This window comes from Trachypithecus francoisi, unplaced genomic scaffold, assembly GCF_009764315.1.
Source record: "Trachypithecus francoisi isolate TF-2019V2 unplaced genomic scaffold, Tfra_2.0 Lachesis_group2, whole genome shotgun sequence".
In the NCBI taxonomy this organism is placed as follows: domain Eukaryota; kingdom Metazoa; phylum Chordata; class Mammalia; order Primates; family Cercopithecidae; genus Trachypithecus; species Trachypithecus francoisi.
The window spans coordinates 87,857,791-87,882,940 of NW_022681465.1; the positions used below are offsets into that span (position 1 = coordinate 87,857,791).

Genomic DNA, 25,150 nt, shown 5'->3' on the forward strand with positions numbered 1-25,150 from the left:
TTTACCTTGACCCTGCCTCTTCTTGTTTGGTTTGTTCATGAACTCCTGTGAACTCAGCAGCCTCCTGTTGAAGGCTGAGAGCTACATCTCTACCCAACTACTCCCTAGGGCCCAACATCCAGCCTTCAATGCCCATCTTCTATTTTATTGTGCTTGTTGGACATTTCCATCAGGAAGGTCATTTTCCCCTAAGCCAGCTTTTCCTCCTGATTTCCATATTTCTCTTGATAGTATCTTTCTTCAGTCATTTAGGCTTGGAATCTCAGCACCATTTTTTACTCCAATCCTCTTCCTTCATTCAATCAGGTTAAAAGCTACATATTAGCTACGCATTATCCTCTGCCACAGGTCTTCTTCAGAACCATAGCCCCTCTTTCCTGGATTATGCAAATAGCTGCTTAACTGATTTCCTGACCTCAGCTTCTCCCCACCATGCTCCATCCTTCTGTCACTATATTAGTTGACATTACTCAGATTACTTGTATTCTTCTAATGCTCAAACACCTATAGTGGCTCCCTCTTGGCAACAAAGTAAAGTCCAAATTCCTTAGCCTGACAATCAGGCCCCAAGTTACGTTTCTGGTTGGCCCTCTATTATTGCCCCATCTGTAGTCTCCATGTTCTAATCCAATATTCGTCATTCCCCTCTGAGCCTTCCTACCTCTGATTCTTTGCTTCTGCCATTTTCTTCATCTGAAATGCCCTCCTCCATCTTTGTCTGACAATATATCAAGAACTCCCAAGGCTCCTTGTTTCATACATTTTCCCTTGATTCTGTCCAACACGAATGACTGAATGCCATGCCTCTCTTTTATCTCACTTTTCTTTGAATTTCAGTTATTTCTATACTTGTGTCTCTTTTAGACCATATTCAAGTTCTATGAGGATTTTTTAAAAACTATGTCATAACCATTGTTACTCCTTCAATGCATGAATGCCCCCATGCCCACATGTGTGTGCGTATGTGCAGACACATACACACACACATACAGAGGCAGTTAAAAGTCTTTAACAAGGACTGTAAGTAATTTTCCTCAAGGCACTCTATGGAGAAATCATTGACACCCATGAAAGGATGGAGCAAGTTTACATTACACAGATGTCAGAATAATGTTGTGGCTTACTCTCTGTGGAGCTTGGACCTCTAAATTAAATGAAAACAACCCATATAATCATCCTCCCAGCAATGATTTAACTACACTCCCTCATGGAAAGAAACCAGTCTGGACCTAGAGGAAATCAAGCTGTTGTCTGAGAGGCTGGATGCAGGAGCTGAGTGAGCACAGGCTCTGTCAGTACTGATCACAGTGAGCCTGTCATAGGCATCTGTTTCTGTGGCACAACATAGAGTATTTACCAAAGGAAGTTGGGGACTTCTTAACCAGTGACAAATGGCTCTCTCATCTCTGAGCTCATGTGACACTTTTTACCACTCATCTTTAGGAAACCAAATCAGTAAACACATCAAGTAACCATTTTAGTCCCCAGTGGCTAGCACATACCCGACCCATAGTGGACACTCAGTGTTTCATTAAAGAAAGAATAAATGCATGGGCTTCTCTATTCCCCTCCCACCATGGGGAAGCTCGTACTTCCAAATATTAGGATGAAGTACCTTCTTACCTGGCCTTCTGGGACAGCTCACAGGACACCAGCAACCACTATTGCTTACCTGGAAGCTTTGTCCAGGCACCTGGCATCATAAGTCTCAGGCTCCATGGAAAAAGCCCACCTGGACCTGGAGTTCTGTATGAGGGTAGTGGGGGAAAGAAAAAGTGCTTTAAAATCAGAGACCTTGTGTTGCATCTAAGCTCTGTGACCTTAGACTTATGCTGTCCAATATGGTAGCCACTAGCCACACGTGGCTATTTAAATCTAAATCAAATACAATTAGATACAATTAGAAGCCTAGTTCCTCAGTAGCACTAACCACATTTTCAGTGCTCATTGGCCACATAAGGCTAATTGCTTCCACACTGGACAGCACATATATAGAACATTTCCAACATTGCTGAAAGTTCTATTGGACAAGCACTGCCATAGACAAATCACTTAGCATCTTTGAAGTCTCAGTTTACTCATTTGTCAGTTGGATTAGATGGTACCCAAGGTTCTTTTCTCTAAAAATTTTGGGAAGTCTGGAATCCATACCTATTCTCTTCAGAGCACTAGAATATGACTGGTTGATGAATAATTAGAATAGAAAATGGTCAGAGAATAATGACAACAGAAGTTTAGCAACAAGCTTGGTGCAACAGTTGGAGAAAGGGAAGTTTGCTTTGACCTAGTGCTTTGCAGGCTCTGACTATATTAAAGTCATATCTTGTCTCTCCCCACCCCCACACTTATACACCACCTCCCAAACCCTTCCCCAGCCTAAAAAAATATATTCAACTCTTCAAGCCTACTCTCTGCTAGTTGGCTAAACTGATCAACTAAGTACCACTACATTTTAGCGTTGATGCCCAAAGGGTTCAAATTATAGCTTAGCATGCTGCAGGGCAAAAGCACAAGGCAGGATTTAGCAGAGCTCAGAGCTAGACCTTGACCTGTCACCATGCAGCTGGTAACTTTGGATAAGTCACCTGCTGGGGCACAATTTCTTCATATGTAACATTATATAAGTCTAAGGACTTCAAGGTCATCCCCAACTCCAAGAATCTAGATTGTAGCATTAGGTTTTCCATTGCACTGGCCAGTTTGCATTGGCCATGAAGGGATTAGCAAGATTATCTCTAGAGTGATGAGGAAGGTCTCATAGAACAGGGGTATTCCCCTTCCCAAAGCCCTAGACTAGGTAGTACAGTGCAAGCTGCCCTTGTTTCTAATCAAGCTCCCTCCTGCAGATGACTCACTCAGCAGAAAAGGTGTGTCCGGGCGCCTGACTGCCTCGGCTGATTAATGGAATTCCTTATATGGCACTTGTTTTTCTGACAGGCAATATGTTCTTGGAAATGAAGCTTAAGTCAGGTCTTCAGGTGACATTTGGAGAACATTTGCTGTGTTTTGTTTCACAAAATGTTGTCTCAAGGCTAACAACCTTTTCACCAGGAAGTTTCCCCCTGGACATGTTCAGCTGCCACAGAAATAGTTCAGATTCAGGGCCCAAGGCAAGGGGCATAGTGTGCCCTGCTTCCTCCCACAAATAGTCCCATGTTCTCTGAGAAGAAGGCACCATGAGGGTAGGAGCCTAGATAACTGGAGCCCTGCTGTAGCCAGTGGCTCTGCCAGGGTGGTGTGGAGATGCCCTGCATATGGTCATCCCTTTCTTCTCTCTCTTCTTATGGCACATGGGCTGCTGCAGTGCAGAAAGGCTTGGTGTGTCCATGCTGGCTGGACAAGGACAATGAGGGTACAATCATATTCCCAGAGGGGAGACTGGGTCAGCATGACCCTGTACAGTGAGGGTAGTTCACTCTGCTCACAGACTGAACACAGGACCTTCTGCCTGTGCCCCCGCCCTCCACCTCTGGGGGATGCTAGCCTCTCTTAAGACCAAGATGCTCCAGCCCCTGGCAATAGAAACTGTTCACCTTGCCTGCCTGAACCTGGTGTTTTCCAATACCATGCATGAGGGCTAGTTATGTGTCAGGGGCCATTTCATGCCTCACCACATGGTCTCTGAGCCTCATGGTCACCCCACAAGGTAGGTATTATTATCTTTCCTACTTTACCAATGAGAAGAGTGGGAAGCATGACTCCCCAATATAGTCACCCAAGCAGACAAATGGCTGAGCTGGGACCAGAACTAGCTCTGGGAGGCTTTGGTACCCATACTCTGGTTCTCCGAAGACTGGAGCCCTCAGAATAAATGAGTTTAAGGTTCAGCCATTAAATTTGAAGAAAAGTCTAGGAAGGGAAATGTATTTGTTTCCTATTGCTGCTGTAAGAATTTGCCACAAATTTAGTGGCTTTAAATAACACAGATTTATTCTTTTAGAGTTTTGGAGGCTGGAAGTTCAAAATAAATTTCAGTGGGCTAAAGTCAAGGTGCCAGCAGGGCTCATTCCTTCTGGAGGTTCTAGGGGAGAATCCATTTTCTCGCCTTTCTATCTTCTACAGGCTGTCTGCATTCCTTAGTCATGTCTCCAAAGGCCCTTTTGCCATATAAGGTAACATAGTTACAGGTTCTGGGGATTAGGGAATGGATAGCTCTGGAAGGCATTTATTCAGCCTCCCACAGGGGATTTCTCATTCACCTTGAGAAACAGAAATAGTTGTTGAAAATGCATTTGAGTTACCTCCTTCACCTCTGCTCAGTCCTTTTCTCTTCCCCTTGGGTGGAAAGCAGGTCTGCAGAGACCCAGGGGTCATGAGATGGTAGAAGGAGAAGACCCCACACAGAGGCGCTGGGCACATGCACCCATGCCGCTCCTTGCTCCTGTGCACTCTTCTTTTCTGTGTGGGTGGAGGCAGGAGAGTGAGAGGTCAGCGGCCTAGGGGCTGATACATTAGCTCTTTCAACCTCCTTTCTCATATGGAGGAGGCCCCCATTTCCTATAAGCTGCCCCCCTACAATGGCCAGAAAAAAGAGCACCTATTTGCTTTACGTATGTATTTTGTGACCCATTGCATTGGAAACATGTTCAGTTTCCTCCCATGGTCTTCACAAGGCCCTGCAAGATGAGCCTCCTGGCCACATTTCCCACCTTTACCCATGCCAATGCCTTCTTCCTCCCTATGTTCTAGCCACACAAGCATGCTCACAATTTCAGCACACAAGAGAATGCTCACAATTTCAGCAGAACCAGCCATTGTTTTTTCCTGGTACTGCTTGCTGAGAAGACATATGTGCAGTGGCTTAATGAATCCACATATGTTAGTCTTGCTTTCCACAATGCTTAGGCTGTCTTTGAAAACAGAAATGTTATCTAAGCAACCTAACCCCCTTATGGATTTTTTTAAAGCCCACAACAAAAAAAGCATTAAACTGACTAAACCAATACCTTTAGGTCACTCAAGTTCTAGCTAGGGACTATTAGAATGACTTCTTCCTTCAAGGGCTAATATATTTTGCAAAATTGCTCCTTGTGTGGCAAGGAGGATGGTTAATATTATCCTTACTTTACAGATGGGGAGACAGTCTCAGAAAAAGGAAGACAAACAACTTTTAAATGATAAGTTCCAAGACTACAGCCCAGTCTTTCTAAAGCAACCCTCCTTTTGTGCTTTGCACCTTAGGGTACTTGAAGATAAAGGATAAGGTACCTTGTGAAAAGACAAAGCAACAGAGAAGTCTGCAAAATGATAAGCAGCACAAATTGGCTGCTGATAAAAAACTGGACACAATCATATATATGATATATGATATACCACTGTAGAGTTCAGCTTGGTGAGACCAGAGGGTAAGAGCTACTTCTGGGGAACCCTAGCCTACCTGACCTGCTCCTTTCAGCCCATATGTACCCTGCACCATTCATCCCTTTTCCTGCAATTTTTCTGCTTCTCCCTCCAACTCTACACTCTGGCCCAGATGTCAGGAGACAGCAGCTGAGGCCAGTGGCAGATGGGAAGGGGAGAAGGGAGCCAGAAACCATCTCCTCTCTGTGCCCCACCCACCCTCATAGCCCTTCTACAAGCAGTTGATTAACTTTGCCCAGGTCATTCTTGGAATGCCAGAAGTTGGAGGGCAGGAACAGAGGCACTTCTTCCAGAGTTTTCAATGGACAGATCTTCCTAAAACATTTGCAGGGGCACCAGAATATAAAGTTTTAGGCTCAGGCCAGTAGCCAGGTGTTATGTATGCATGTTTTATTGCTTATTTGTTTATTTCTAATGACCAAATCTTAGAGGAGGACATGGGCTCTGCTCTCTGACCAATGGTCTCTAACCCCCATACTATCTTGGCCAGGTCACAAACTTTTGGAGCCTTAATATTCTCATCTGTACAACTGAAGTAATAAGAATACCCACATTTCTGGGATGGTAAAGAGGAATTATTAAGATAATGTATGATTCTGAGTAGTTTCTCAATAAACTAGAGTTATCATTGAGTTCGCTGTGCCTACCATCTTGAATACAGTCTTTGATCAACAATTGAATGGATTATACAGAAAATAAGGATATGTCATTGCATCAGTGTTGCAGACATGAACCAGAGCTCTGGAATCCAAGTCAAGTTTTGGCATTCTACTCTCCCTTCTCAGGGATACTTCAATCTTCAGAACCCATGTATGGATGCTCATTGTGGGTGAATGTGAATTAGCAGTTACAAATCATGAAGCCTCCAGGAGGTTCCAGGAGTCCTTTTTCTGACCAGGCTACAACCATTAACAGGTCTCAAACAGCATTAAAAAAAAATAGGCTGGAATAGAAAATACCAATAGTAAGTGTATTTTTTAAGCTTTTTTATATGAAATTAAAATATAGTAAAATGTAATTTACTATAAATGTATATGAATTAATTTATAGTAAATTAAATTCACTATGCTGTACTCATGTATACATATAAATACACAAACATACTTATATGTATTATTTTATTTATACTTATTTGTATTTATGTTTGTGTATTTATATGTATACATGAGTATAGCATACTGAATTTAATGTACTATATATTTCCTACTTCGGGTTATAATCCAAAAATTTTCAAAGATGCTGTTCTTGGTATAGACATTGCCTTTGCCCAATTTTCATAGAACAATAATTACTGTTAATTGTCCACCTTGTGACTATTTTTGGACTGTGTGTTTTAACAGAGCAACACTGAGAGTGAATATGAGAATCTAGGGTTTGGGGAAGACTTATGTTCTCAAGCTGCCTGCCTAGGTCACCCCCTGTTTCTTCAGGGAGCAGAGTTAATGGTACATTTTAAGCAATGGAGCCATTGAGTGAGTGATGCTTGGGAGTTTACATTGGTGGGGGTATGTCAGTGACTGCTTGTGGGTGCTTCCGCTGCCCAGATGTATGGTGCAGGCTGGACTTCAGAGAAATATCACAGAACACAATGTCCGCTTACTCCTTGCCCTGCAAACCACATCTCTGTTCAGTCTCTCATTTCTGAGCTGTGTGTTGAGCGCTTCCTTTATAGAAGGAAAGACTCAGGGTAGGAAAAGAACCTTGTGGAGGAGCACAGGAGCACGCAGCATCCTGTGACTTCCCCTCCTGGCAGAAAAGCAATGGGCTCTCCCAATGGCGCCAATGGTAATTCCTCACAGCACCTCCACTCAGAGATCAGTATGCATACTGATTTGCATTAGACAGAAACTACGGGAATAATAAATAATGCTCATCTTTCAGGGACCATAAAAAAGAGTAATTAATGTGAAATTCGGAGCCATTTGATGATGAGAAAGGATGAAGGCAGCCTTCCTGGCGAGACGATGTGGAAAGAGCAATGGACTGGGAGCCAGAAGGCCTGGTGTGCAGGAGCAAGTCTACCACTAACCACCTGACCTCCTGGACACACCATAGCCTCTCTGGGCTTCAGTGTCCTCATCTGTGAAATGAAGAAGTCAGTATAGGTCATGGGGTGGAGAAGGAAGAGGGTGTGGTCAGATAATTATTTAAGCCAAATAACTGTTCATTGAAAAATTGACCAGAAGGTACAAAAACCCATCAAAATGAGGCGAAGTGGGGGTGTCTGGGACCCCACTTTGATTTCTCCCATGACAGCCGGAATCCTCAGATGGCCCCTAAGAGCCCCAGCCCCACTGTGTACCTCCTTCCTCTCACTTTTTCAAACACTAATCTAAGTACTGCTATGGAGGAATTTTGGAGGTGTATTTAAAAGTCCAAATTCATTGGGCTTAAGATGGGGATATTTTTCCAGGTGGGTCTGACCTGATTATACAAATCATTTTATAGTAGAGAGTTTACTCTGGCTGATGACCAAACAGAAAGGCAGAGATTGGAAGCACAAGAAGGATTTGACACATCATTGATGGCTTGAAGATTTAGGGGCCCAAGTGGCAAGGAATGTGGTAGTTTCGAGGAGCTGAGAGCAGCCCCCATCCCACAGCAGCCAGCCAGAACAAGGACCTCAGTCCTATGGGTGCAACAAGAAGAAACTCAGAAGTCAGCTTTTCCCCAGAGCCTCTAGACAAGAACTCAGCCTTGTGAGACCCTGAACAGAGAACTCAACCATGCTGTGCCAGACTTCTGACCTGTAGGACAGTGAGACACTAAATGGAGGCTGTTTTAAGCTGCTAAACTTATGATAATATGTTTCACAGCAACAGAACATCAATATACTCCCCATATCGCATGGTGGCTGGCAAGGACCTCCACAAAATGCCAACCTCTGAGGATCCCCATAAAGACTCCTTGGATTGTCTCTGCCATCTTTCATGGCTGCAAGTTTCTACATTCCCCCCAACATTTCATGTCGTTCTGAGAATAGCTTGATGGAAATCATATTTGAAGATGTGAACTGTAGAAAGTCTCCACTTTTTGTTTGTTTTCTTGTCTAGTGACCTGTGGGCCATTAGAAAGAAGTGTGAATTGCTAAGTAATAATTGTATAACAAGGAACAGGGTAATAAACATTTTTCAGGGTTTGGTTGGTCAGAGAATATGCAAAATGTATTGGTAGTCAGTAGAACCAAGTTACATGTCACCCTTGGGTAGGCAGCTGACTGAATGAGGCAGTTTACCCTCTAATTAAAGCTCTAATCTCAGAATGTCAGGGTCTCCTTTGTTCTGGCCACCCCAAGATGAAATTATGGCAAAGCATTATGTTCAGAGAATAGTCAGCCCACCTAGGCCACTTACACCAAGGAAAGAATAAGAAGAATTTGGCCAAGGAACCTGGTGGAGTCCGTCTGCATTCATTGTGTTGTTCTCTTTGAGTGTCCTCTGATGCAAAGGAGGAAATTCATGGTGACTTTAAATGCCACCAGTGTTTCAGTGAAAATAGGAATACTGCCCATGGAAACACTTCCTGACTCAGAAAAATCATTAAGACCAAGACCCTAATTATCCAAGACAGTAATTATCCCAGGCAGGTCCCAACACTCGTTGGTGGAACTACTTCCGAGTAGGGAAAAACAGCGTGATAGTCAGAAACTTGGATTTGCATCTTATCCCTGCCACTCACTAGCTGTATGCCTTAGGTTAGTTGTATAACTTCTTTGAGCCTCAGTTTCCTCATCCACAGGGATGACTAAGAATGCCTTCCTAAATAGGAATAATAGTGCTCACTTCATAGAGATCTAGTGAAAATTGCCTAAGATCACATGCATAAAAGATCTCAGACAGTATTCAACAAATGTCAATCATAGTAGTAGAAGTTATATTTTTATCATATTTGCCCTTTAACAGTTTCCGTATTGGAAACAGTTCTTCCATTCTAGGGGAACTTTATCATTCTGCCTCTGACCTGGTCTTCATTCCTGAAGAATTTACGGAGTGTCTACTGGGATAGCCAGGGCTCTCCTGGTAATCAAAATATTATAAATGACCTATAAGAAATAACCCGTCTTCTCTAGGAGCTTATATTTTCATATAAAAAAGATATGCCAATTATATAATCACAATGGAATAAGTTAAAGTATCAATCAACCATAAATTGCTGCAACAATCTTTGGTATCATTTATCATCATCATAATTATTATTATTACTATAAGTAGCTGAAGAATAACCACAGAATTCAGTGTTTAATATGCATTCTTAGGCCAGGTGCAGTGAATCGCGCCTGCAATCCCAGTACTTTGGAAGGTCGAGGCAGGAGGATCACTTGAAGCCAGGAGATTGAGATCAGCCTGGGCAACAAAGTGAGATCCTATCTCTACAAAATATTAGCCAGGCATGGTGGCATGTGCCTGTAGTCCCTGCCACTGGGGAGGCTGAGATGGGAGAATTGCCTGAGCCCAGGAGGTCAAGGCTGCAGTGAACTGTGATCAAGCCACTGTTCTCCAGCCTGGGTGACAGAGAGAGACCCTGTCTCTTAAAAAAGTACATTCTTGGCCGGGTGTGGTGGCTCATGCCTGTAATCCCAGCACTTTGGGAGGCTGAGGCAGGCGGATCACCTGAGGTCATGAGTTCAAAACCAGCCTGGCCAACATGCAGAAACCCCATCTCTATTAAAAGTACAAAAAAATTAGCTGGGTATGGTGGTGGGTGCCTGTAATCCCAGCTACTCAGGAGGCTGAGGCAGGAGAATTGCTTGAATCTGGGAGGCTGAGGTTACAGTGAGCTGAGATCACACCACTGCACTCCAATCTGGGCAACAAGAGCGAGACTCCATCTCAAAAACAAACAAACAAATAAAAACACATTTTTAGACTTTAGAATAAGCAAACTTCAATGTGAACTTGTAGGTTGGGAAAGGTCCTATGTGGGGTGGGCAGGCAGCAATGGGGCTGAAGCCATGGAGGGGTGGGTGGAAGTCACTAGATGCATGGAAGGACAGCTCAACAGGATACTTGAACTTGAGGCTGACTAAAGTGTGGTCAGGATTTAAAGGTCTGGCATGTTAGGAACTGAAAGTTTGTGTTAGAACATTGCAAGTGAGAAGCTCGTTATCAGTAGAGAAAATGCTATTTTATCAAGCTGTGAGCATCACACTTGAGTGATGGGGACTTGGCACTCAGAACAGCTAATAAGAAGTCACATAGATTGTTTAAGAAATGGAGGGCATGTGGAGATTGTCACTTGAGGGCTATTCATGGGTAATCTGAACAACTCTTTTGAGTTTCAGTTTCCTCATCCACATGGGCAGTGGTACGTAGGCTGGGTGGCCTAGTGGAGAGACTGCAGGAGACAGAGAGGCCAGTGCAGAGGCTGCTGTACAATGCTTCTGACAGAGGTGAAGAGCTTCTCTAGGGAAGTGCTTCTCAAACTGCAGGGTGCACACAAATCCCCTGAGACCTTGCTGAAATGCAGATCCTGATTAAGTCTCTGCCAGGAGTATCTACCAGGTGATGCTGATGCTACTGATCGGGGACTACACTTGAGTAACAAGGACCAAGACTAAGAGTTACAGCAGAAATGGAGAGACAGAGATGCATGCATCAAAGGAAGACCCAGTAGAAGTTAGCCTTTGATGAAGTACTGAGACATCCTGCAACGTGGATGAAGGTGAACCTCCAAAACATATGCTCAGTGAAAGAAGCTAGGCACAAAAGAGCACATAGTGTATGGTTCTGCTTATATGAAATGTCCAGAAAAGGCAAAAGGCAAAAATATTGAGTCAGTAAGCAGATGAGTGGTTGCTTAGGATAGAGAGTGGAAAGAGAAGTGACTGTGTGTGGGCATGATGTTTTTTAGGGGGTGAGAAAAATGTTCTGAGATTAGATTATGGGGATTGTTATACAATTTTATAAACATACTAAAAATAGTTGAATTGTATATTTATAATAAGTTAATTTTATGGTAAATAAAATTGTTAATTTAAAAAAACATTCAATACAAGTTTGTGTTTGAAACATAGGAGATTACAGAAAGGAAACAATACAAGAAGAAATTCATCTGTTAAGCCTGTGCCATCGACAGGCTAGCTTTTGTTCTCCCTTGCTTCCTGCTCTTGAAAACAGCAAGTATGAGGGACTGGGATCTGAGTTCAGAGCTAACCTAGGTATTGTAGACACTCAATAGTTAGAGAAATTCCTTTTAGTGATCCCAAATCACACCTTGGGTATAACTACCTCCACTGCAGGATTGGTCAGGTTAGCAACCTGGAAAGGCATGAGGGGAAAAGAATGAATCATCAGAAAATATATGGTGTAATCATCTGAATAGGTGACTCATGCATGCATTTTTACATGCCTATTCTTTATTCAGACCCCAGTAATATCTCTTACATTGAAAAACTATACGTCCTCAGGTTTCCAGGCACAAAATTGTGTTCAGACATTGCATTGCTTTTACCACAATCTGCATACAGCACCAGAGCCTGGAGTTTCCGGGTCAGTGCGATTCCAGGACCAGCAACATCAGCATTACCTGAGAAGTTGGTAGAAATACAAACTCTTACGCTCCACCCTAGGATTACAGAATCAGAAACTGGGTGTGGGGCCCACAAGTCTGTTTTAACAAGCCCTCCAGATAATTATTTGTATGTTAACATTTGAGAACTACTACTCTAGGTCATGATACACACACACACACACACACACACACACACACACACACCAGCCTCACTTGGGAAATGATGCCTATTCCAAGACAAGAGCTACTGTCTTGTAAGGGCAGAAGTTATGATGGCAAATATAGGGCAGGAATGCAACCACTTCCATCTTCCGTATACATGCCTGTCGCCACTAATCCATCACTGCAATCTTTCAAAATGAGTCAGGGTAGCAGCGCCTTTGGCCATCCAGCAGGAGAAAATCTCACCAGGTGTCCTGCACTAATGTGGAGTTGGGTGGGGAAAGGCTGAATTAGATTTAGAAATTGCAATGTGGAGAATTTGGCAGAAAGTGAGAGCCTGATATAGATAGTGTCACTAATTCCCCACGGTCTTCGGGGGCCTGTTGGAGATTAAGAATTTCCTATTATCCAAGCTGGGGAACATGGGCTGAAAGATTTGTAGACCCAACAAGGCCTGGAGTCCAAACAAATAAACTCAGAAAGTGCCAGAATCTCAAATCCAGAATTGAGGGGCAGAATTAAAGTGTCAGATGCAAACATGAGGTCCCAAAGGCCAGGTGGAATCAGCCACCTCTGGTGGAAACTGATGCAAGTTATCCAGGGACAAGGTAGGACAAGGGACATCCCGGAAGAGGTAACAGAAGATCCACAGGACAGCTCACACCGAAGACCCCCCCTCCCAGCTTCCCTGTTCAAGAAGAGTAAGCTTTCCCCTCCTAGAAGCCATTTCGAGGAGGAGAAGGTAGAAATGATTTTCTTTGAGACCAGAGATATGGCCCTGATATTGAAATACTTAACCCAATACTTACCCCAAAGAGGCAGTTATAAACTGGAAGAGACTGGGTTATCTGTGAAACTGTGAGCTAGATGGGAATTTTAGATCTGTTTCAGAGAATAAAGTTAAAATTTTGGGGGCAAACATCTGATTTGTAACTGTTCATAAAGCTACCTATCAAAATGTTATGGATTTCAGATTTTTTTTGCCTTGATATTAGTTTCTCCCGGTCCAGCTAAAACAAGCAGGGCATGGGAGGCAGACGCAAAGGTCGACATCGGCCTCAGAGGGTTGACCAGCTCCAGGTTTCAACACAAGGTGCCCCTTGTCCCATTTCAGAATGCTTCCCCTTCAGCCTAAAAGGTTTCAACAGTTAGTGCTTCCCCTTCAGCCTAAAAGGTTTCGACAGTTAGTGCCATTTGGTCCAGTCACACAATCACAGCTGGTAATTGGAGAAGGTGAACATGTGCTTCCGACATTCACTTTTCATAGACTCATTAGGTCAAAGATCATCTGAGCAAACCCTCTCATTTTACAGATGAGGAAACCGAGGTCAAAGAAGCTAAACTAAGTTACTCGCGAACTGTAGCTGGAAAAAAGCTGGAACAAGAATCCAAATTGCTCCAAGTCCAAATTCACATCTCTTTCTACCACATCAAGCTGCTCATAAACCAGAAATGATCCGTTCCACACACTGTAATCATAAACCAAAACCCAAAAATTCCAAGTAGTCTCTTTCTTGAAAGAAACCATTGGTCTTTGCTTTACTTCTTCTTCCTACATGTGTTTTGAGAGATGCTGTGAGTCTCCTGATGAAAACCTATTCTGAGAGAAGCTGAGACAAAGCCTCGGTGATCTATGGCTGCCAAAGTTAGCCCTTCTGCAGCTGTACCAGCACAGGAGAGGCGGGGAGGCAGCCAAGCTGTCTTCCGTGCTGTATTCAGAGGTGCGAGCGCCTGGAATTCTACAATCCAAAAGGGCCTTCTGTGGGGGGCAGCTGCCTTCTCAGCGTCTCTGAAGGATCACCCTTTGAAGAATCATCCTTCGACTGAAGGAGGACTTTGCATGCATCATGCAACGTGAGTTTCAAAGACTGCCAGAATCCAAAGTCTCGATCCATCCATCAGGATGGGGACAACTTTTAAACAGGATCTGGTGACAATGTGGTGCAGACCTTGTTTCTTCCATGCCCTCCTTTTATCTAAATAGTCCTTTTATTTCTCTAGAAACGAGAAAAAATAAAACACCCACATACACATATCTCACCCCTCTTCCCTTTGCCTCTCCTACTGCCTTGGCCTTCACTAGTCCCGTTAGTGCTGGTGGCCAAGTTGTTCTCACTCTCATGATTTCGAACCCTTAGGTTTGAGAAGGTTGATCACAGTGGGAGGTCACAGGAAGGTAAGCAGTCTGTACTGGTTCTAGAGGGCAAATTTCCCAGATAATAGTTCCTTCCTCTGCTCACCTGGGTTGTCCTTCCTTCCACACTGTGGAAACCCAGGTACTGGTGAGCCTTGTGAAGCAGTTGTTAGGTCTCAGCCCTTAGCAGATGGGCCTCTTGGCATATTCATGCCTGGGTGAGCTGAGTCCTTGGGACAGATAGTACCAGGATGGAGAGAAGAGAGAAGACACACCACCCTAGGAGATTAGGGCCAAAGCCCCAATGGGGAAGGCTTGCACACCACCGTCTGCACCAGAAGTAAGTAAACAGGTGCATTTTATAGAAAGAGTAACATTTGTTTTCGTGGAGGAAGTTATTATTTGTATGCTTAAAGCTTTTAAAAAATATCTGCTTTAAATAATCATTCACATGAAAACCATGCACTAATGGAATTTTAGGGTTGAAAAAGATCTCAGCTCTCATCTAATTGAGGCTTCCATTTTAATGATAAGGAAAACAAAGTCCAAAAAGGTTCAGTGTTTTCCCCAGGCTCTCAGAGTAGACAAGCCATGGTTAGAACAAATTGAATCCTGCAAGACAGTTCTTTAAGAAGAATGACAACAACAAAAAAATCCACATTATTTAATTATTAGTAAAACAACAGAGAGAGAGAAAGGTGGTATAGAGCATGCAATAGGATAATATAGTGGCTAAAGTATAAGCTTTAGGACAAGCTGACCTGAGTTCAAGGCTCAGCTCTACCACCTATTAACCATATGCCCTTTGTTTAGACCACTCTGGCCCTCAGTTTCCTCATCTGTAGACATGTGGATGATAATAATAGAACAGACAGTGATCTAACCTCTCCTTCCTTATTTGTAACAGAACTCTGATCCTAGTGACAAGGATGAGGGGACAGATTACCTGGCCTATGGTCCTTAAGGCAGCCTAGGGAAATTTTGATGTATATTAGTACAGATTCCCTATAAATACTTTTAACTGATAGCCCTGACTAGATAGGGGATTGAAAATGTTTTCCCTCTGGCTCTGACTTTTTTCAAAACCTTCTTCCTCTGTATGCCTCAGAGAGGCCATGAACCTTAATTCATCTGGAAGTCAACCATGTTGGTTCCTTTCTTCTTGTGATGGCTGCTTTGGGCATGGGCATGTGAGGCAATTGTGTGTACTGTTTGGGGGAGTAAGGGACTTCTAGGAAAGGCTTATAACAAGAGACATATCAGGGAAGAGAGTGGATGTTGCCCCCTGTGGATGTGATTTAGCAGCGAGCTTGAGGTCATGATGGGAGCTTGGTTAAGAACCACCTACCATTTTGATGATGGCAGAGAAAAAATATAGAAATATCAGATCCTGATGCCACTGAATTGGGCACCCCTGTAGCCACGTTACTATGGAATGTCTCATAATGTAAGGCAATAAACTTATTTGCTGTTTAAGCAAATCTTAAGCTCCTTAAAGCTGAATGCATCCAAAGTGGTACAGTAGTACTATATACGGTTATTGTGAATAGTAAATGATAAATGCAGTAAGAGAAATAGTACACAATCAAGCATAAAGAAACTCTTCAATAAATAGTAGCTGTCCATAGTGTTGCAGTTGTTATTATTATAGGAGAAAATATGCCAAAAATAATCACATATCCTATTCTTTATTGACAAAAACTTTTAACAGTGTCTTGGTCGCCTTATATCAATTTTTAAAAATAGAAGTAAAATACTATACACATTGTTTTTCAATTCCAAGATGTTTCCTAGTAGAAATGTTGATGCCCATGGTAACTTGCCAAGCTAGTTGGAAATTACCTCTAATTCCCAAGAGTGTGTATCACTTAATAATCTTCCAAAGATTTGAAAATGTTGTCTTACAATTGAAACATTTGGATTTTCAAAATTCTTCTTTTAAATGTAGAAAAAAGTGCTAAGAAATGTTAAAGGACATAAATAACCAACATAGACTGCCCTAATGCACATTAAGGGCTAGTTCCTAAGAGAGACAGGGCCTGACCACATCAATACAACATTTTTGTTGGAACTAAATTTTATAGTATCTACAGAAGCAGAGTGGCATTCACTGTATGGGACAGTGGCAAACACTTGATCTGTTTCCAAGGGCATGTAACCCTAAATCAAATGACCATTAGGACTTAGGCTGCAGTTCTGGTCTCTAAGGACCATGCACTATTCCCTGTGGTAACCAAGTGAACCACAGAAATTCAACCAAAGTTCAGGTGATCCAAGAGGAAATCACCAAGCAGGGATGAAAAGAAAGGCCAATTATCAGCTAAAGTTTCCTCCAGAAATTATGGGCAGTCAGAGTGTTTCTGACTGATGAACAAGATCCAAAAACATGAGGATTCAGGAAAGTCTTTACAGATATTTTTCTTCCCCTGGAATTTGTAGTAACTATTCTCTCTGAGCTCTTTGGGCCACAGACACATAGAAATGCTTGTACATTGAAAGAAGTAAGGGAAATGATTAAAAATTTCCCAAGAGTTCAACCCTGTCCAGAAACTTCCTGTTTCTAACATGTGGTTTGTGAAGCACTTCCTGGTACTTTAATAGGGATGGGATGGGGAGCGAAATCAGCCATTTGTGTAGCAATGTGGTAAAGTGTGACTCTGGAGTGAAGCCAAAGGTTCTCACCCCAGCTATACTTTAGAATCATACAAGAAGTTTGTGTAAAGTGCTGACACCAGGCTACCCCAGGCTACCAATTAAATCAGAATCTCTGGGATTGGGTCTAAGCATATATAAATAGGTAGATATTTGTCTGTGTGTATATGAGTTTTCTAAGCTTTCCAGCTGAGTCTAGGGGTGAGAATTTACTGAATTAGGCCCAGTATTAATTCGTAGCTTCCCAGCTTCTAAACTATACAACCGTGGACATGGTATTTTCTCTCTATGCCTCAGTTTCCATGTCTGCAGACTGGGGATTACAATCGTATGACAGATTAAATGATATGATGCATATAAAGAAATGAGCCTAAAACTCACTAGTTCATGTCAAGTCCAAACCCTCTGCATGGGACTGTTCACTCCATTCCCCTGCAAAGTGAGGTTTGTAGTGACAGAAAGAACTGGCAGGTGCAGTGGAGGGCTGGGAAATTCATTAGAAAGAGAAGGTGCCACTTTCTCTTATCTTGCCTGTCAATCGAACTTGTACATTCCTGGAAGAAAGCAAGTGTCCTGAAATAGCCACTTAAAATGAGTCTGTTAGAGTGGATTCCACATTAAGGGGGAGGGGAAAGTACTTCTCCATCTCTTCTCCCTGTTGGCAGGCATACAGGAAGATGATGAAAGGGCTACCACACCCTGCTGTGGACACTGGCCAGCCTGTCACAAACGCCCACAGGCAGTAAACACCAATAGTGTTGACCCCTAACATGAAAGATACAGAAAAACAAGGACCAATGCTCACCTGACATTACCTGTCAACAGGTCAGTTTTTCCATGAGATTATAAATTTGTATGTCTGCCTCCATCACTATACCGTAGGCTGCCTGGGAGCCAAGGACATGCTTCCTAACAACAACCCTTTTAGTAAATGCTTTCCAAGTACCAAGCATATATGTAATTTATCTCATTTAAAATTCACAGCGTTTAAGGAAGGCACTGCTATTTCCCACACTGTGAAGAGATGATACCTAAGGCTTAGGAACACAAATAACTTGCCCAAGTCCACATAGACCATGAGAATGGTCAGGTTTGAGCCCAGGTTTGTGTCTGGCTCTAAAAATTTTATATCTCAGGCCTTAAAAAGAAAAACCTGACACCACCTGTTTCCAAATAACCCATGGAAATAAAAGAAATTTTAAAAATCGCCCAAAAAGTTAAAAAAATTAACATTATAATGGCACAAAAGTAATACATATTAAGTAAAAACTACTTTGGGTACTCATACAACCATTCTGTTTTTCACTTTCAGTATGGTATTCAATAAATTACATGAGATATTCAATGCTTGATTGTAAAAAACAGAAAAAGAAAAAAGAAAAACCTGGTGTGTAGTTTGCACCAAGATTTGATGAATGAAGGAAGTTGTTTTTTGTTTGTTTGTTTGTTTTTTTCCAGAAGAAAAGTGAAAGAACTGAAAGTCAGCGTCTATACTATCCTTATAATCCACACTTGTCCTTACCGATTTCTTCTGAGCCAACTCTGGAATATATCTAACTGAGGAGCAGCAGGGTCTCTCCAAGGTTGCTATACATTAAAAACAAAATCAACCTGAAAAAGCCAGACATCATGATTTATAATTTTATGTAAAACATGAAGGTAAAACTTACACGTGCACCTGTCTTATGGCCCCAACTCAACTGTAAGCCCCTGAGAATGGAATCATACATAATACTTCTCACACTGTCCCACAAGCCTCAGCAGAAATTTGGGTCATCCCTGGGAAGGGTTCAAGGCTTGGTTAATATCCTGCTGTGAACTTGGCCTTCCCTCAAATTTTTATCCATGTGGAATCAAATTAGATTGGTCATTCAGGGCAGACAAGAAAAGGAAAAGAAGTCACAAAATGGCACATGAGGCATGACCACGAAAATGTAGAGCGGCCCTCCCAGCCTCTGAGTTAGGTGATAGATATTTGTGTTGATTCCACATCCAAACGTCCAGTCTCTTTAGTACACCTAGAAAACCCCTTGGCAGATCCTCCACCTTCTTTTTTACTGCTCCTGCAATTCTTCTGTGAGGTTAAGTCAGTTCTAAAATAGTGAAAGGGATGGGAAGAGGGAGGAAGCAGGCTACAATCCACCAGTATAGACAAACTTGAAATCATTGGGTTGAAGAAAATTTACACTTGAAAAATCCCTGGAAATGATGCAGTCAAGCGTCCTGATTTCACAGGCAAGTGAACGAAGAAGGCAAATCAAGAATTGATGTGCTCATGGTTACATAATCAACTAGTGCCAGGGTGAGAACTTGAGCCCTGGTTCCTGGCTCCCAATCCTCTGCTCTGTTGACTTTCCTAGGCTGTCCCTTTACATAGTGAGTAAGGGAAGAGACTACACACTAGTGTGCAATGCTGGGAAGAGTTAAGGTGCTGACCAAGGGCGGTGTAGACCTGGAAGCCAAGTGCAGGCTTGTCAAGGAAGCTCCACAAGTTGATCCAGTCTGACTCTCTTAGGGCTATGATTTTCCTCGCACAAGGGAAGTCAGGTCAAACGCCATTCAATTGGTCACTGAAATTTCAAACAGGTGGTTGTGATTACATGACCTTGGCTTTATTAGCTACTCTAAGGATGCAGTAAGCTATCAAGGAAACCTAAGAATCCAAATTTTGATAAATTAGAGCCCTCCCATTTTCATATAAACAAATCTAGAGTGAAATTAGTAGTTTTCAAATTCTGGCCTTCTCAAATTAATCAGAAAAAGACATTTATGATGCCAACACACATATAATTAGTCGTCTTTACAGCTTGATAGCAAGAAAAGAAAAAAAGAGGACCATGAGTTTCATATGAGTTACTCATGTGAAAATCTGAAATTAATAACTTCATGGACCTGAAAAAGCAAGAGCTGTATAGATTATTCAGAAGAAAAGAAAGATTCCTTTCCTTAAACTTCAAATACTTAAATCTTTTCATTATGAAATTTTGTCCAATTTAAATCTATTTCAGGTTGTCCCAGAATAGCCTTCCTTGGTAATCCATGCCAATCCTTTGTGAGTCTTATTCTAAAAAATTTCCTTCTATTAGCTAACATATTTCTCAAGTTAGTTCATGGCCAACACTCCCCTCTCTTGAGGAGTGGACTAATAGTAGGTCCTCACTCTCCTTAATGGTGTTTTTTTCTCAGGAGTGTGGTGCCTTGAACCATCAGCCTTCTGGTGAACTGGACCTGGAACACCTGCAAGCCAAGCCTACAGTCACAGAGTTGGCTGGCCCAAGCTGCTGCTGTGACTGTGGCAGGCTGCTGTGACTTGGGATAGGGATCTTAGAACCTCCAAGATGAAGCCATTGTCAGTACCTGCCTGATCTTGAAAGATCTTGGCCAGCCATGTGTTCTCCTGTTTTTCCAGCAAGATCAGCTTTCATGAATGATCTTGTAATTTTGTTTATCTTCTGGCGCCACAGCTGTCAAACTTTGCAGCAAGAATCCATTCATGTTGCAAGATCCATAACACACCCAGTAAAGTTGGCATTGACCTTGAATCAGTCCTTCACTTGTGAACTTTATGTCTTGGTATCCAATTACAGCATACTCACCCATCAAATCTTTCTAGGGTCCACTCAGAATCATGTGGTGAAAAGTCAGTTTGTGCAAATCATGTTCTCCTTCCACAGTGGGGTCCTTTGGTGGATAAGAAAGAGCTATATCTTGAATGGAAGGAAGTGGTTCTTTTAGTTAACGGAATTTTCATAACTTGAAGAGAAGTCTGATTATTTTGGATCTGAGACTAAACTCTTTAAATAGTAGACTTTAAGTTCTTGTAGAAGCTTGTACTTACGTTCATTTTTGATAAGTAGTTTTGTTGTATGTTGAATCTCAGCCATGATAGATTACCTTCCTTGTGTTTTTCTTCCCCAGATTACATCAGTTAGGCACTTACTATGTGTGAGGCCTTTTGCTTAAGAGTTTTGAAAACAAGAATATATCCTTTTGGATCTGACTGTTCGTCTTTATCAGGGCTCTGTTTTTAATGCTTTGTCCCTCAACGGGCCAAAGAACACAGGTGGGGAAGAATGGGGCTTGAAAAGGGAGGCAGTGCAGGATGACCCTAAAGACATCATTCTCAAAGGAAAAGCTGTAAACCACAGTGTCTTCATTCCTCCCTAGAATAGCCCATGCTTTTATTGTCCTGTTTTGATTCTAGTAATTTTGCCGTGCTGCATCTCAGCAATAGAGAGTTTCACAGATAAAGCAGCACTGTCTTTAATTGCTCAAAGTCCATTCTCTTTCAAGTTTCAAAAGAGTGCCTTGGTGAAGCTGTCTGTGTACACACTGTCAGAAGCAATCAGATTTTCACATTTGGTTCTGTCGCCAGGTATTCCAGGGTGTGCTCTTTTCTCCGACTAACATTTTGAGTATCAAAGGCTGATTTTTGTTCAACAACCCTGATGAAACCATTGACACTGAGCCCCTTCTACACATCCTGAAAGTATTCTTAGCTGCCTCTACATTGCATAGAAATAAATGTTGGTGGTTTTGCAGTCCTATTCAAACTGCCATTGACCACATGATGTCTTCTCTTGTCATTTACTTTTGGCATGGCTATCCTCCAACTCCAACTAGATTCAGGAGATGAATTCACCTTTCTAACTCCAGAGAAGATAGTCTAGTTCTTCTGCCTATTTTAATACTTGGTCCCTGCTCAGAGCCCAGGTTTTTCTTGAAGGTCAAGATGCAGGTAAACAAAGAGTTTTCCAGAATTGGGTTGCTTTGTTCTCTCTAAAATCACATATCTAAATCTCAAATCTTAAACCTCCAGAAACTCTCTCTTCAGAAAAAATTTCAAAGATCCAGAATATTACTATAGTTAGGAAGAAGCTAAATATTCAGTTGGTCCATCACTCTCATCTTTTAGACACTGAAGTCTTTCTCAAAGGAACTTGAATAATATCTCCAGTTCCAGAGAGAGTGCTTGAAAAGGGCTATTCACCTTTGATAAACTTAACTACTTTGGCAAAAATGTGGAAGTGAAAAAAATTCTAGGCCCTTTTCCATGCCCTGAGGGATAGTTTCAAGACTTCATTGGATCAAAACAACAATAAATAAAACTCATTACTTGTAAGGATGGATTGTTCTTCCAAGGATCTCAAAGTGGAATGTTATTAAGAGAGAATTTTTTTTTCTGTGCTTTTAATCTGGGAGTTAACAGCATCTCTACCATGATTGGAGGGGAACAAACAAACATGCCTACAATGTGCCTAGTTCTGTACAGTGGTCCAAACACATCTTCATTAAGAACTGTTTTCCTTGTAAACTTGGGTATTTGGTGAACCTGTCAACCAACATGGAAATTCCTCCCTTTTCAGTTCAACATAACGGATGAAAACAAGTAGATCGATTAACTAAATAGCTAACTAATGGGCTTCAGGAGTGACTCGTATTGAAAGAATTCAGGACACAGTTCCTACATGTGAAACTGAACCCCACAGTTCCATAATAGGAGTCAAGTGTAACCTTTAAAAAATTTTTAAGTTTGATAGTATGAGGGTAGTTTTAGAGTATATTCTGCTTAACAACACTATAAATTGACATATATTTTAGAAAACAATTTAGAAGTAGATATCAAGAACCCTAAAAAATTCAGGCAACTTGATTCAGCAATTTCACTTTCTGAGAATCCCATCTTAGGAAATTAAGCAAAATTTGAACAAAGTTTTAAGCCCAAAGATATTATTGGCAGCATAATTAATAGTAGGCAGAAGTTAGAAACAATCTCAATATCCACTAAAAGAAGAAAGCTAACAAATTATGGTACAAATGTTTAGTGGTCAGCACTAAATGTGATGTTTATAAGATTTTTAATGACATGTAAAAATATTTCTGATGAAACATTAAGTAAAAAGATTAGGGGCCAGGCATGGTGGCTCATGCCTGTAATCCCAGCACTTTGGGAGACTGAGGCAGACGGATCACGAGGTCAGGAGTTCAAGACCAGCCTGGCCAACATAGTGAAACCCTGTGTCTACTAAAAATACAAAAAATTAGCCAGGTGTGGTGACGCACACCTGTAATCCCAGCTACTCAGGAGGCTGAGGCAGGAGAATCGCTTGAACCTGGGAGGCGGAGGTTGCAGTGAACCAAGATCTTGCTATTGCACTCCAGCCTGGGCGAGAGTGCAAGACTCCATCTCAAAAAAAAAAAAAAAAAGATCAGGATGTAAAAATTGTGTGTGTGTGTTTATGTGTGTGTATAACATTCAAATGTTGTATGTCCACATAAAGATACTCGAAGGAAAGAAATATAATGAACTGTAAACAATATTTATCTTTGGTATCATTCCTTTAGTATCTATTTTTACGATTTTCTATGTTTGTAAAATATCCTCTTCATCAGAGTATATACTACTCCTATGAAAAAAAAAAACTTTAGGTTAAATGATCAAAGAAAATAGTAAGCTTGAATGATAAAAATACACAAAGGTAAGTCACAGCTGTTACTTCTTTTTGATTCTGCGTTTATTTTAGTGAATGGATAAATAAATGTATGAGTGAAAGAATATGTGTGCTTAATCTTCAGAATTCACTTGAAGCTGTCCTCAGGGGATTATAGAAGTTGTCAACAAATAGGGTATTTTTCATATACAGTGATGGCAACTACCTACATGCCTAGAATAGACAATCTGATTGTCCAACATCAGAAGGAGACCATGCTGCCAATGAGCCACAGCATTAACAAGGAAGTTATTACTTTAGTTCAGTAAAATTTGACATCATCCACTATGCATACGTTAGACTGCACTAGCTGCTATTGAGACTATAGAAACACTCACTTTTCACAGATGAGATGCTAGCCCTTAAGGAATATTGATTCTGTAGCTGAGACAGAGCTACATGTGCAACCGTAATTCAACATGAGTGGGCTAAGGATGCTGGTGAAGGGACTGGGGAGATGATGTGGGAGTGCAGAAAAGTTAGCAATGAAATCAGACACCCTTAGAGGGGGTGTTTTTTGTTTGTGTCTAGATATGTAGACAAAAACAATTCACTTTTTTGGGCACGGTGGCTCAACACCTGTAATCCCAGCACTTTGGGAGGCAGAGGCGGGTGGATCACTTGAGGTCTGGAGTTCGAGACCAGCCTGGTAACGTGGAGAAACCCCATCTCTATGGGTGGATCCAGGCTGGCCAACATGGAGAAACCCCATCTCTACTAAAAATACAAAAATTAGCTGGGTGTGGAGGTGCTTGCCTGTAATCCCAGCTACTTGGGTGGCTGAGGTTGCAGTGAGCTGAGATCACGCCACTGCACTCTAGCCTGGGTGACAGCGAGACTCTGCCAAAAAAAAAAAAAAAAAAGATTCATTTTATGCAGGGAAATATTTTTGTCCAATCCCTGGATACTGTAATATTCTGTACCCATGAGAATATTTTTCTTTTACAGTGTTCTATGATATTTTTATGACATCTTTCTAGGTTCTAAAAAACGTATTTTACCTAAATATTTACCTATTCAGATTTAGTTTATCCTCTTCAGATTTAGTTTAATAAGAATGAGAACCGACCTCATCATCATTACTTAATGCTTCATCACTTCAGGAACAAGGAGACGAAGACAAGGGTTCTGCTGAGTCATTTTTTCTTTTGCTGCTGTGTATTCCTATCTGGAACGTGGAGATGGCAATAGTTTCTGAGCCAGGATTGGAGCCCTGATTCGTTTGGACACTTTTTGTTCAAGAAAGTTCCTACTGAAGAGGTTAGTCTGTAAAACATATAAAGGAACAATGGAGTCTTGATTTTTTTAAAAAAAATTACAAGGTGGCTCTGTGAGGAGGAACCAGAAGGCTATTTCAACCAACTCTCCCTCTACCTTGAAACCCTGACACTCTGTTCCTGGACAGTCTTTAGCCTTGGGAATAATGAAGGTGTTTCAGGAGTGCTGGTTTTTATCTTTCTAGGGAGCAGGGGAAGAATGATGATAGCTGTCAAAAACCCAGAGTATCACACTGACTTGCCTTCTTTTCTCACTTGCTCCCTCCTTCCCCATTAAGTAATTTTTAGGGTAGACACAAAGGAAAGGAAAGACTCCAGTCTCTTAAGGAATTGGCATTGTAATAAGACAAATCTAAGTTTGTGTAATGAAGCCTTATAGTAAACTTGTATCCATACACATGGTAGGACTTGGTGTTCTCAGATGCTCAAGTGTTAAATATTTGTGAATAGGGCTAGTGAGAGTTAGTCTGTGAAGACTTTTGAAAGACAAGACAGATCTGAGTTTGAGCAGAGGCAAAACATCATGTTTACATTAAGTGGAAGTTAAAAATGCTTTATTCAAG

At 41.7% G+C, this 25,150-nt stretch overlaps 1 long non-coding RNA gene across 1 annotated transcript in view; it reads right to left on the reverse strand.

Moving 5' to 3' along the window:
* Nucleotides 1–1,301: 1,301 nt before the first annotated feature.
* The window catches only part of LOC117065146, a 157,081-nt gene continuing 133,232 nt past the window's right edge, over nucleotides 1,302–25,150 (reverse strand). Inside the window, exons 3-4 of the long non-coding RNA XR_004429836.1 lie at nucleotides 4,242–4,398; nucleotides 1,302–1,746 (exon numbers count right to left, since the gene is read on the reverse strand). This is a non-coding gene — a long non-coding RNA (uncharacterized LOC117065146). The remainder of the gene's footprint in view (nucleotides 1,747–4,241; nucleotides 4,399–25,150) is intronic.